Source organism: Protopterus annectens, chromosome 12.part0, assembly GCF_019279795.1.
Source record: "Protopterus annectens isolate FY-2018-M chromosome 12.part0, PAN1.0, whole genome shotgun sequence".
NCBI classification, from domain to species: Eukaryota; Metazoa; Chordata; order Ceratodontiformes; family Protopteridae; genus Protopterus; species Protopterus annectens.
The window spans coordinates 1,571,128,186-1,571,143,183 of NC_056746.1; the positions used below are offsets into that span (position 1 = coordinate 1,571,128,186).

General features: G+C 38.6%; 1 protein-coding gene across 1 annotated transcript in view; it reads right to left on the minus strand.

Annotated features, from left to right (window-relative positions):
- TEKT3 (tektin 3) overlaps window positions 1–14,998 on the minus strand; it is a 988,003-nt gene that overhangs the window by 368,969 nt on the left and 604,036 nt on the right. The window lies entirely within an intron of this gene.

Genomic DNA, 14,998 nt, shown 5'->3' on the forward strand with positions numbered 1-14,998 from the left:
ATGTAGTTCCAATTAACAAATTAAAGGAATATGCCCTGAAATACTGTGTGCTTAAACTTATAAACATTTTGGTCATTGTTGTAAACATGTGTTCATAAGTTAAAACATTTTATTATTAAAACTTTTAAATTGTCATAAAAATACCTCCTGAATGAAGCCAAAATAATTTTTATTAATCATAAAACATTAGAAAACCTCTAAATGTTAAAATTGATAATTCTACATTCTACTAGCCTTGAGTTTTAATATGGGCTTAATGGAAATATAGTCATTCAAACCCGGTTTCTTATTTGATTCCAAAAGAATCTGCCAGTGAGTCTCCCTTTGTTCCAACCTAGCCTGCCATGGTCCTCCCTAGGGTCCATGTTTATCCTTTCCAAAACAAAGAATCTATATCTAGCTGTGGGACATATCAGTGTATGTTTGTACAAGGCATTGTTAATATTGGCTTTTTGTACATCATACATATGTTCGTATATCCTACGCTTGAGAGTACGCTCTGTTTTGCCCACGTAGTATGCTGGGCATTGTAAAGAAATAGCCAGATATACTACTCTTAGGCTGTTACAGTTGTAATACTCTCTTGCTTTGACAACTCTGTTCAAAGCTGCGATGGTAACTGTTTCATCCTGTATGATGTAAGAACACTGTGAACAGGTACCACATTTGTATGTACCCTTACGTGTGCGTGTTGTTTTGTTTTGGATGGGGGCATGTTCTAATAAACTTTTAATATTTTTGCCCCTACTAAAGACCATTCTCAATTCTTTGCCTTGCAAATTAGATAGATCAGTAATGGCCATAAATGCTTCCCACTCTTGTGTGATAATGTCCCTGATGTCTGTTGAGTTAGTACTGTATTGTGTAATGAAGGCATGTTGGAAATCTGCCCTATTTTCACTCGAACTCTGTCCTGTTAAATTTATTCCTGTCCCCAAAACTGGGGTATATTTGTCCTTTCTACCCTTAACAACTTGTTCTTGAATTTGGTTAATAAACCATACAGGGTATCCCCTATCTTGGAACATGGACCTCAATTTATGACATTCCAAAAGGAAGTCATCGTCCTCTGACGTCATACGTGAAATTCTCACGTACTGTCCTTTGACGATACCTCTTTTCTGATGAATTGGATGGGAACTTTTGAAATGAATATAGCTGTTAGAATAGGTGGGTTTTCTATATACATTAGATTTGAAACCCCCTTGTATTTTCTTGCTGAGAAGGACATCTAAATACTCTACCCTGTCCTCATAAATTTGATGAGTGAAACTTAAGAAATCTGTTGTTGTAGCTAAATAGTCCATAAATTCCTGGATGTCACTGTTAGACCCTGTCCAAAAAATACAGATATCGTCCAGAAACCTATAGTAGGCTACCCAGTGCTGTTTGAAAATACTGTTTAATACAAATTTACTTTCCCAAATGGAGAGAATAATATCTGCGTATGTAGGGGCACAATTTGCCCCCATAGCTACGCCTGAAGTTTGCTTATAATATTCTCCCCCGAAGTGAATGAAATTGTGATGTAATACAAGTTTCATTAAATTCATTATCAGAAAGTTGTCCCCATAGTCAGCTTTCGGACAAGATGTGATAGCCTCATCCAACCATTGTAGACCTGTTTCATGTGGAATTACAGAGAACAGGTCTACCACATCTATGGTTAAAAATTTAAGGTTGGGTACTTTGAGGTCTGGAGTTATCTGCTTTAAAAATTCCCAGGAGTCCTTAAGAAGATGGGATGACCTAGGCCATAATTTCTTGAACTTATAATCCAAGAATTTTGAAATAGTAGAGATCTTGGAACCTTTGGCCGCTACTATGGGTCGCAGGGGGGGGTTTTGTGGGTTTTTATGGACCTTGGGAACCCCGAAAATAGAAGGAATTTTGGGTTCTTTGTTGTGTAAAAAGACATGAATGCTCTGATCAATCGTTCCTATATCTAATAAATTTTGAATAGCCAAGTCTATTTTTTTATAGGCTATATTTATCTCGTTTAGAGATACCATAGTGTATCTACTGATGTTGTTAAGTTTATTTAACATTTTGCCTTCATATAGTGCCTGGTCCATAATGACCATTCCCCCTCCCTTATCTGGTTCCATGATTCTGATGGTAAAATCCTGTCTCAAAGATTCCAAAAGCTCCCTCTCAGAAGATGTTAAATTAGTCACATGTTTTTTCTTTTGTGTGCCCTGTTTCCTTATCCTTTGTTCTATTCTCATTTCCAAGTTCCTGAGTTGCGGGTGGAGTGGTGGGTTGAAAGTACTAGTTTTGTGTGGGATATCTTCCTCAATATAATCTATATGGCCCATCAGGTTCTCTAAATTGAGCTTCCTAATGAAAAGCTTCAAATCAATAATCACTTGGGTAATATCACTATACTTACTAGGGACATATTTAAGTCCCTTAGTAAATAATTGAAAAAAGGTATCTGTGATTTCCAAGTGACTGTAGTTGTATATAGTGAAGCCCCCTGAAGTACACATAGAAAAAGGAGATTCAGGCTCGTGTGTTGCACTGTATTCCAACTCGTTGGGACCTCTATTGACCTGTATAATGTCCCTTAATGTCTGTTCATGTAATTCCTCGAATTCCCCCTGTGTGGGGGACTTAGAGGCAAAAAAGACTGGGATGTACTTCTTTGGTTACGAATCCTTTCGGACCTTCTGGGTAATGGGTCCACAACCCATTCATCCTGTCTGTCCATACCCTGTTCTTGCTCATCCAATAACTGCCCTGAAAAAGACACCGTTCTGGAATGTTTGGAGTTCCTGGTGTAGGAAGAAGGTGGCATGGGATATTGATTACCCTCACTGTATTCCCGTATGTCCCTCTGCAATTTTCTACACTTTCTTTTGACTATAATTTCACATTTATTATCTATATCCTGCCTAATTTTATAATATTTATTTTTACTTTCCTGAACTTGAAACAATAAATCAGAGGTAACTGCTTGGTTGTATTTTGAAATGTCTTTGTCCAACATAATAATCTCTTTTTCATTGTTTCGTACAATGGCTTGTACTATAGCCAGCCCACAATTATCAAAGGCTGTAACTAGTTCTTGATGAAATTCACTGTCTTTAACTACATTGTTTGGATACTTGTGTATCCTGAGTCCTTTAGGTACCAAACGTTTGTTGAGACATTCTTGTAAATATTTGTTGTCTAGGTTAAGTTTACGGTACCTGTATAAACAAGTTTCAAGTGCCGTCATCGAGTCCTGAAAGCTAGAAATCCTTGGGTTCACTTGCTTCGGGCTCCGCGGTGTTGTAAAAGAGGGAATATCCTTGTACCATTCTTGGAAAGTCCCGACTGGCATGTGTTGAAGTTCCGCTTCCCCTTGATTCCCGGGACCCGATGCGGTATCAGGTTGAAATAACCTAGGCATTCTGTAAAAATCCGTGTGCTGTGTATTGTTCTCAGGTTCAGTAAGTGCGTTTCCACTGCCCTGTCTGTGACCCATATGTACCGGTCCTCCTTGTCCTTCCGGTGTAACAAGTAAGTTTGGTCTCGTCAGTACCTGTTGCAAACCCTTCCCTAAGGGTACCAAAATGCCGATAAGTTCGCTTAGTTGACCGGACAATTTACGTATTTCGCCCACCTCAGAGCGAAATGTAGAACCTTGGATATCGGTAGTAATAGTCTCCCCTGAGTCCTCCATAATGCACCAAAAAACACAAAGCCGAGGGAAGCTGAAATAGACGAAATGTAACCAAACCACAGCTTCAGGGATCAAACCAATAAATATCCAAGTACCAGGTGGTAGAAAACGCTGATGTATAAAACCTTCTTTATTAACACAAGTATATCCAGGAGTTAACGCAAATGTTTCCAACAAGTAAAGCACGTTGCTTGAATGCAACTTCTTCAGACAATCAAAGCATCTAAATCTGTAGTTTAAATACACTGATGTTTAATCACATGTAGTTCCAATTAACAAATTAAAGGAATATGCCCTGAAATACTGTGTGCTTAAACTTATAAACATTTTTGGTCATTGTTGTAAACATGTGTTCATAAGTTAAAAACATTTTATTATTAAAAACTTTTAAATTGTCATAAAAATACCTCCTGAATGAAGCCAAAATAATTTTTATTAATCATAAAACATTAGAAAACCTCTAAATGTTAAAATTGATAATTCTACATTCTACTAGCCTTGAGTTTTAATATGGGCTTAATGGAAATATAGTCATTCAAACCCGGTTTCTTATTTGATTCCAAAAGAATCTGCCAGTGAGTCTCCCTTTGTTCCAACCTAGCCTGCCATGGTCCTCCCCTAGGGTCCATGTTTATCCTTTCCAAAACAAAGAATCTATATCTAGCTGTGGGACATATCAGTGTATGTTTGTACAAGGCATTGTTAATATTGGCTTTTTGTACATCATACATATGTTCGTATATCCTACGCTTGAGAGTACGCTCTGTTTTGCCCACGTAGTATGCTGGGCATTGTAAACAAATAGCCAGATATACTACTCTTAGGCTGTTACAGTTGTAATACTCTCTTGCTTTGACAACTCTGTTCAAAGCTGCGATGGTAACTGTTTCATCCTGTATGATGTAAGAACACTGTGAACAGGTACCACATTTGTATGTACCCTTACGTGTGCGTGTTGTTTTGTTTTGGATGGGGGCATGTTCTAATAAACTTTTAATATTTTTGCCCCTACTAAAGACCATTCTCAATTCTTTGCCTTGCAAATTAGATAGATCAGTAATGGCCATAAATGCTTCCCACTCTTGTGTGATAATGTCCCTGATGTCTGTTGAGTTAGTACTGTATTGTGTAATGAAGGCATGTTGGAAATCTGCCCTATTTTCACTCGAACTCTGTCCTGTTAAATTTATTCCTGTCCCCAAAACTGGGGTATATTTGTCCTTTCTACCCTTAACAACTTGTTCTTGAATTTGGTTAATAAACCATACAGGGTATCCCCTACCTTGGAACATGGACCTCAATTTATGACATTCCAAAAGGAAGTCATCGTCCTCTGACGTCATACGTGAAATTCTCACGTACTGTCCTTTGACGATACCTCTTTTCTGATGAATTGGATGGGAACTTTTGAAATGAATATAGCTGTTAGAATAGGTGGGTTTTCTATATACATTAGATTTGAAACCCCCTTGTATTTTCTTGCTGAGAAGGACATCTAAATACTCTACCCTGTCCTCATAAATTTGATGAGTGAAACTTAAGAAATCTGTTGTTGTAGCTAAATAGTCCATAAATTCCTGGATGTCACTGTTAGACCCTGTCCAAAAAATACAGATATCGTCCAGAAGCCTTAAGTAGGCTACCCAGTGCTGTTTGAAAATACTGTTTAATACAAATTTACTTTCCCAAATGGAGAGAACAATATCTGCGTATGTAGGGGCACAATTTGCCCCCATAGCTACGCCTGAAGTTTGCTTATAATATTCTCCCCCGAAGTGAATGAAATTGTGATGTAATACAAGTTTCATTAAATTCATTATCAGAAAGTTGTCCCCATAGTCAGCTTTCGGACAAGATGTGATAGCCTCATCCAACCATTGCAGACCTGTTTCATGTGGAATTACAGAGAACAGGTCCACCACATCTATGGTTAAAAATTTAAGGTTGGGTACTTTGAGGTCTGGAGTTATCTGCTTTAAAAATTCCCAGGAGTCCTTAAGAAGATGGGATGACCTAGGCCATAATTTCTTGAACTTATAATCCAAGAATTTTGAAATAGTAGAGATCTTGGAACCTTTGGCCGCTACTATGGGTCGCAGGGGGGGGGTTTGTGGGTTTTTATGGACCTTGGGAACCCCGAAAATAGAAGGAATTTTGGGTTCTTTGTTGTGTAAAAAGGCATGAATGCTCTGATCAATCGTTCCTATATCTAATAAATTTTGAATAGCCAAGTCTATTTTTTTATAGGCTATATTTATCTCGTTTAGAGATACCATAGTGTATCTACTGATGTTGTTAAGTATATTTAACATTTTGCCTTCATATAGTGCCTGGTCCATAATGACCATTCCCCCTCCCTTATCTGGTTCCATGATTCTGATGGTAAAATCCTGTCTCAAAGATTCCAAAAGCTCCCTCTCAGAAGATGTTAAATTAGTCACATGTTTTTCTTTTGTGTGCCCTGTTTCCTTATCCTTTGTTCTATTCTCATTTCCAAGTTCCTGAGTTGCGGGTGGAGTGGTGGGTTGAAAGTACTAGTTTTGTGTGGGATATCTTCCTCAATATAATCTATATGGCCCATCAGGTTCTCTAAATTGAGCTTCCTAATGAAAAGCTTCAAATCAATAATCACTTGGGTAATATCACTATACTTACTAGGGACATATTTAAGTCCCTTAGTAAATAATTGAAAAAAGGTATCTGTGATTTCCAAGTGACTGTAGTTGTATATAGTGAAGCCCCCTGAAGTACACATAGAAAAAGGAGATTCAGGCTCGTGTGTTGCACTGTATTCCAACTCTTTGGGACCTCTATTGACCTGTATAATGTCCCTTAATGTCTGTTCATGTAATTCCTCGAATTCCCCCTGTGTGGGGGACTTAGAGGCAAAAAAGACTGGGATGTACTTCTTTGGTTACGAATCCTTTCGGACCTTCTGGGTAATGGGTCCACAACCCATTCATCCTGTCTGTCCATACCCTGTTCTTGCTCATCCAATAACTGCCCTGAAAAAGACACCGTTCTGGAATGTTTGGAGTTCCTGGTGTAGGAAGAAGGTGGCATGGGATATTGATTACCCTCACTGTATTCCCGTATGTCCCTCTGCAATTTTCTACACTTTCTTTTGACTATAATTTCACATTTATTATCTATATCCTGCCTAATTTTATAATATTTATTTTTACTTTCCTGAACTTGAAACAATAAATCAGAGGTAACTGCTTGGTTGTATTTTGAAATGTCTTTGTCCAACATAATAATCTCTTTTTCATTGTTTCGTACAATGGCTTGTACTATAGCCAGCCCACAATTATCAAAGGCTGTAACTAGTTCTTGATGAAATTCACTGTTGGGTTCCCAAGGTCCATAAAAACCCACAAAACCCCCCCTGCGACCCATAGTAGCGGCCAAAGGTTCCAAGATCTCTACTATTTCAAAATTCTTGGATTATAAGTTCAAGAAATTATGGCCTAGGTCATCCCATCTTCTTAAGGACTCCTGGGAATTTTTAAAGCAGATAACTCCAGACCTCAAAGTACCCAACCTTAAATTTTTAACCATAGATGTGGTAGACCTGTTCTCTGTAATTCCACATGAAACAGGTCTACAATGGTTGGATGAGGCTATCACATCTTGTCCGAAAGCTGACTATGGGGACAACTTTCTGATAATGAATTTAATGAAACTTGTATTACATCACAATTATATTCACTTCGGGGGAGAATATTATAAGCAAACTTCAGGCGTAGCTATGGGGGTAAATTGTGCCCCTACATACGCAGATATTATTCTCTCCATTTGGGAAAGTAAATTTGTATTAAACAGTATTTTCAAACAGCACTGGGTAGCCTACTATAGGTTTCTGGACGATATCTGTATTTTTTGTACAGGGTCTAACAGTGACATCCAGGAATTTATGGACTATTTAGCTACAACAACAGATTTCTTAAGTTTCACTCATCAAATTTATGAGGACAGGGTAGAGTATTTAGATGTCCTTCTCAGCAAGAAAATACAAGGGGGTTTCAAATCTAATGTATATAGAAAACCCACCTATTCTAACAGCTATATTCATTTCAAAAGTTCCCATCCAATTCATCAGAAAAGAGGTATCGTCAAAGGACAGTACGTGAGAATTTCACGTATGACGTCAGAGGACGATGACTTCCTTTTGGAATGTCATAAATTGAGGTCCATGTTCCAAGATAGGGGATACCCTGTATGGTTTATTAACCAAATTCAAGAACAAGTTGTCAAGGGTAGAAAGGACAAATATACCCCTGTTTTGGGGACAGGAATAAATTTAACAGGACAGAGTTCGAGTGAAAATAGGGCAGATTTCCAACATGCCTTCATTACACAATACAGTACTAACTCAACAGACATCAGGGACATTATCACACAAGAGTGGGAAGCATTTATGGCCATTACTGATCTATCTAATTTGCAAGGCAAAGAATTGAGAATGGTCTTTAGTAGGGGCAAAAATATTAAAAGTTTATTAGAACATGCCCCATCCAAAACAAAACAACACACACGTAAGGGTACATACAAATGTGGTACCTGTTCACAGTGTTCTTACATCATACAGGATGAAACAGTTACCATCGCAGCTTTGAACAGAGTTGTCAAAGCAAGAGAGTATTACAACTGTAACAGCCTAAGAGTAGTATATCTGGCTATTTGTTTACAATGCCCAGCATACTACGGGCAAAACAGAGCGTACTCTCAAGCGTAGGATATACGAACATATGTATGATGTACAAAAGCCAATATTAACAATGCCTTGTACAAACATACACTGATATGTCCCACAGCTAGATATAGATTCTTTGTTTTGGAAAGGATAAACATGGACCCTAGGGAGGACCATGGCAGGCTAGGTTGGAACAAAGGGAGACTCACTGGCAGATTCTTTTGGAATCAAATAAGAAACCGGGTTTGAATGACTATATTTCCATTAAGCCCATATTAAAACTCAAGGCTAGTAGAATGTAGAATTATCAATTTTAACATTTAGAGGTTTTCTAATGTTTTATGATTAATAAAATTATTTTGGCTTCATTCAGGAGGTATTTTTATGACAATTTAAAAGTTTTTAATAATAAAATGTTTTTAACTTATGAACACATGTTTACAACAATGACCAAAAATGTTTATAACTTTAAGCACACAGTATTTCAGGGCATATTCCTTTAATTTGTTAATTGGAACTACATGTGATTAAACATCAGTGTATTTAAACTACAGATTTAGATGCTTTGATTGTCTGAAGAAGTTGCATTCAAGCAACGAAAACGTGCTTTACTTGTTGGAAACATTTGCGTTAACTCCTGGATATACTTGTGTTAATAAAGAAGGTTTTATACATCAGCGTTTTCTACCACCTGGTACTTGGATATTTATTGGTTTGATCCCTGAAGCTGTGGTTTGGTTACATTTCGTCTGTTTCAGCTTCCCTCAGCTTTGTGTTTTTTGGTGCATTATGGAGGACTCAGGGGAGACTATTACTACCGATATCCAAGGTTCTACATTTCGCTCTGAGGTGGGCGAAATACGTAAATTGTCCGGTCAACTAAGCAAACTTATCGGCATTTTGGTACCCTTAGGGAAGGGTTTGCAACAGGTACTGACGAGACCAAACTTACTTGTTACACCGGAAGGACAAGGAGGACCGGTACATATGGGTCACAGACAGGGCAGTGGAAACGCACTTACTGAACCTGAGAACAATACACAGCACACGGATTTTTACAGAACGCCTAGGTTATTTCAACCTGATACCGCATCGGGTCCCGGGAATCAAGGGGAAGCGGAACTTCAACACATGCCAGTCGGGACTTTCCAAGAATGGTACAAGGATATACCCTCTTTTACAACACCGCGGAGCCCGAAGCAAGTGAACCCAAGGATTTCTAGCTTTCAGGACTCGATGACGGCACTTGAAACTTGTTTATACAGGTACCGTAAACTTAACCTAGACAACAAATATTTACAAGAATGTCTCAACAAACGTTTGGTACCTAAAGGACTCAGGATACACAAGTATCCAAACAATGTAGTTAAAGACAGTGAATTTCATCAAGAACTAGTTACAGCCTTTGATAATTGTGGGCTGGCTATAGTACAAGCCATTGTACGAAACAATGAAAAAGAGATTATTATGTTGGACAAAGACATTTCAAAATACAACCAAGCAGTTACCTCTGATTTATTGTTTCAAGTTCAGGAAAGTAAAAATAAATATTATAAAATTAGGCAGGATATAGATAATAAATGTGAAATTATAGTCAAAAGAAAGTGTAGAAAATTGCAGAGGGACATACGGGAATACATTGAGGGTAATCAATATCCCATGCCACCTTCTTCCTACACCAGGAACTCCAAACATTCCAGAACGGTGTCTTTTTCAGGGCAGTTATTGGATGAGCAAGAACAGGGTACGGACAGACAGGATGAATGGGTTGTGGACCCATTACCCAGAAGGTCCGAAAGGATTCGTAACCAAAGAAGTACATCCCAGTCTTTTTTGCCTCTAAGTCCCCCACACAGGGGGAATTCGAGGAATTACATGAACAGACATTAAGGGACATTATACAGGTCAATAGAGGTCCCAACGAGTTGGAATACAGTGCAACACACGAGCCTGAATCTCCTTTTTCTATGTGTACTTCAGGGGGCTTCACTATATACAACTACAGTCACTTGGAAATCACAGATACCTTTTTTCAATTATTTACTAAGGGACTTAAATATGTCCCTAGTAAGTATAGTGATATTACCCAAGTGATTATTGATTTGAAGCTTTTCATTAGGAAGCTCAATTTAGAGAACCTGATGGGTAGGGTTGCCACCTTTCTACTGTGCCATTTCCTGACAAACAAGCCCCGCCCCATGCACAATCAAGCCACACCCATTCCTTTTAATAGCCACACCCCTTTACTCCACCCTTCAGCATAATCACAGTGATGACAGACTAGAAAGACAGATCTACAGTCCAAGCATCTTATACAAATCATGTAATCATATATTCACTGTAACATCAAATGAGCTAAGCTTTGGTATAGACGGTATACCCTAGAAAACACAGATAAAAGGTAAACAGTTGTGATGACAAACTAGACAAAAAAGCTACATTTAAGCCTCACTATACTACGAAGACTGTACACCCTAGAAAGACACCCTAGGAAGAAACACAGGTCAAGGTAAACATCACGGTGATGACAGACTAGAAAGACAGATCTACAGTCCAAGCATCTAATACAAATCATGTAATCATATATTCACTGTAACATCAAATGAGCTAAGCTTTGGTATAGACGGTATACCCTAGAAAACACAGATAAAAGGTAAACAGTTGTGATGACAAACTAGACAAAAAGCTACATTTAAGCCTCACTATACTACGAAGACTGTACACCCTAGAAAGACACCCTAGGAAGAAACACAGGTCAAGGTAAACATCACGGTGATGACAGACTAGAAAGACAGATCTACAGTCCAAGCATCTTATACAAATCATGAACTCATTATACATTCACTGCAACCAAGTCCAAAACCAGATTAGAAACTGTTCTAGTTAATCACCACATGTTGAACATCTAGATAGTTACACACATCTTGTCACCATCAATGAATGAGATAGTGCCAGCACAGCTAGTGAATTAATATAAATTTAATATTTAAAAACTTCACTAGTAGCTGTGCTGGCAATATTTCATTCCCCTTGTCACACTAATCTTTGAAAAATCTACCTTAATTCCAAAGAATCCATTAAAAAAAATCCACTTACCTCCAGAAAAATCAGCAGCAGGGCTACTAAAACAAGCTCTCAGCAGCAGAACAGAACAGGCAGCTAAAGGGCCAGCAAGCAGGGGAACACACCACCACCCAGTCCACAGCACTTCTCCTCCAGCAAGCAAGGCAAGCAGCAGGGCTAAGGCAATCCTTCCAGGCAGCAGGGCTTCCAGGCAGGGCTTCCAGGCAGCAGGCAGGGCTTCCAGGCAGGCAGGGCTTCCAAGCAGGCAGGGCTTCCAGGCAGGGCTTCCAAGCAGGCAGGGCTTCCAAGCAGGCAGGGCTTCCAGGCAGGGCTTCCAAGCAGGCAGGGCTTCCAGGCAGGGCTTCCAAGCAGGCAGGGCTTCCAGGCAGGCAGGGCTTCCAGGCAGGGCTTCCAGGCAGCAGGCAATCCACTAAAGACGATGTCCAAGGCTCCAAGCAAGAATTTCAGATCTTAAGCAGCACCCTTTGAACTACAAAAGTAAAAGGTAATGCTGAAGCACCGCTTTATATTCTTAAATTTTCGCGGGCTTTGCAGGGCTTTTACTACTAACTCTACATGTTGATTGGCTGCTTGCTGCACGAGCCTCGTCTGCAGCAAGCAGCCAATCAACGAGAGTCCAAGACGGGACACGGGAATGTTTTTTTTTTTTTTTTTTTTTTTTTTTAAATATGCGCTGACGAGCCTGACGCTATTTCCGGACTCCGATTACAAGAACCGGAGAACCGGAGTGCCCTACTGATTTCCGGGCACTCCGGAAAAAAAACGGAGGGGTGGCAACGCTACTGATGGGCCATATAGATTATATTGAGGAAGATATCCCACACAAAACTAGTACTTTCAACCCACCACTCCACCCGCAACTCAGGAACTTGGAAATGAGAATAGAACAAAGGATAAGGAAACAGGGCACACAAAAGAAAAAACATGTGACTAATTTAACATCTTCTGAGAGGGAGCTTTTGGAATCTTTGAGACAGGATTTTACCATCAGAATCATGGAACCAGATAAGGGAGGGGGAATGGTCATTATGGACCAGGCACTATATGAAGGCAAAATGTTAAATATACTTAACAACATCAGTAGATACACTATGGTATCTCTAAACGAGATAAATATAGCCTATAAAAAAATAGACTTGGCTATTCAAAATTTATTAGATATAGGAACGATTGATCAGAGCATTCATGCCTTTTTACACAACAAAGAACCCAAAATTCCTTCTATTTTCGGGGTTCCCAAGGTCCATAAAAACCCACAAAACCCCCCCCTGCGACCCATAGTAGCGGCCAAAGGTTCCAAGATCTCTACTATTTCAAAATTCTTGGATTATAAGTTCAAGAAATTATGGCCTAGGTCATCCCATCTTCTTAAGGACTCCTGGGAATTTTTAAAGCAGATAACTCCAGACCTCAAAGTACCCAACCTTAAATTTTTAACCATAGATGTGGTAGACCTGTTCTCTGTAATTCCACATGAAACAGGTCTACAATGGTTGGATGAGGCTATCACATCTTGTCCGAAAGCTGACTATGGGGACAACTTTCTGATAATGAATTTAATGAAACTTGTATTACATCACAATTTCATTCACTTCGGGGAGAATATTATAAGCAAACTTCAGGCGTAGCTATGGGGGCAAATTGTGCCCTACATACGCAGATATTATTCTCTCCATTTGGGAAAGTAAATTTGTATTAAACAGTATTTTCAAACAGCACTGGGTAGCCTACTATAGGTTTCTGGACGATATCTGTATTTTTTGGACAGGGTCTAACAGTGACATCCAGGTATTTATGGACTATTTAGCTACAACAACAGATTTCTTAAGTTTCACTCATCAAATTTATGAGGACAGGGTAGAGTATTTAGATGTCCTTCTCAGCAAGAAAATACAAGGGGGTTTCAAATCTAATGTATATAGAAAACCCACCTATTCTAACAGCTATATTCATTTCAAAAGTTCCCATCCAATTCATCAGAAAAGAGGTATCATCAAAGGACAGTACGTGAGAATTTCACGTATGACGTCAGAGGACGATGACTTCCTTTTGGAATGTCATAAATTGAGGTCCATGTTCCAAGATAGGGGATACCCTGTATGGTTTATTAACCAAATTCAAGAACAAGTTGTTAAGGGTAGAAAGGACAAATATACCCCAGTTTTGGGGACAGGAATAAATTTAACAGGACAGAGTTCGAGTGAAAATAGGGCAGATTTCCAACATGCCTTCATTACACAATACAGTACTAACTCAACAGACATCAGGGACATTATCACACAAGAGTGGGAAGCATTTATGGCCATTACTGATCTATCTAATTTGCAAGGCAAAGAATTGAGAATGGTCTTTAGTAGGGGCAAAATATTAAAAGTTTATTAGAACATGCCCCCATCCAAAACAAAACAACACGCATTAATGCAGGGTACATACAAATGTGGTACCTGTTCACAGTGTTCTTACATCATACAGGATGAAACAGTTACCATCGCAGCTTTGAACAGAGTTGTCAAAGCAAGAGAGTATTACAACTGTAACAGCCTAAGAGTAGTATATCTGGCTATTTCTTTACAATGCCCAGCATACTACGTGGGCAAAACAGAGCGTACTCTCAAGCGTAGGATATACGAACATATGTATGATGTACAAAAGCCAATATTAACAATGCCTTGTACAAACATACACTGATATGTCCCACAGCTAGATATAGATTCTTTGTTTTGGAAAGGATAAACATGGACCCTAGGGGAGGACCATGGCAGGCTAGGTTGGAACAAAGGGAGACTCACTGGCAGATTCTTTTGGAATCAAATAAGAAACCGGGTTTGAATGACTATATTTCCATTAAGCCCATATTAAAACTCAAGGCTAGTAGAATGTAGAATTATCAATTTTAACATTTAGAGGTTTTCTAATGTTTTATGATTAATAAAAATTATTTTGGCTTCATTCAGGAGGTATTTTTATGACAATTTAAAAGTTTTTAATAATAAAATGTTTTTAACTTATGAACACATGTTTACAACAATGACCAAAAATGTTTATAAGTTTAAGCACACAGTATTTCAGGGCATATTCCTTTAATTTGTTAATTGGAACTACATGTGATTAAACATCAGTGTATTTAAACTACAGATTTAGATGCTTTGATTGTCTGAAGAAGTTGCATTCAAGCAACGAAAACGTGCTTTACTTGTTGGAAACATTTGCGTTAACTCCTGGATATACTTGTGTTAATAAAGAAGGTTTTATACATCAGCGTTTTCTACCACCTGGTACTTGGATATTTATTGGTTTGATCCCTGAAGCTGTGGTTTGGTTACATTTCGTCTATTTCAGCTTCCCTCAGCTTTGTGTTTTTTTGTCCTACACCTCTTTCCCTTACAAACACATTTAGTAAGTGCATGTCTCCAATCTTGAGGAATCTCCCCATACTTAAATGACCGAGTGAATAATAGATATAATGGTACAGTAAGGTCTTGCTGAAATGTTCTCAGCTCAGTTACTAATTCCATCCCCTCCCTGTGCTTCGTTAGGACCCAGCTTGT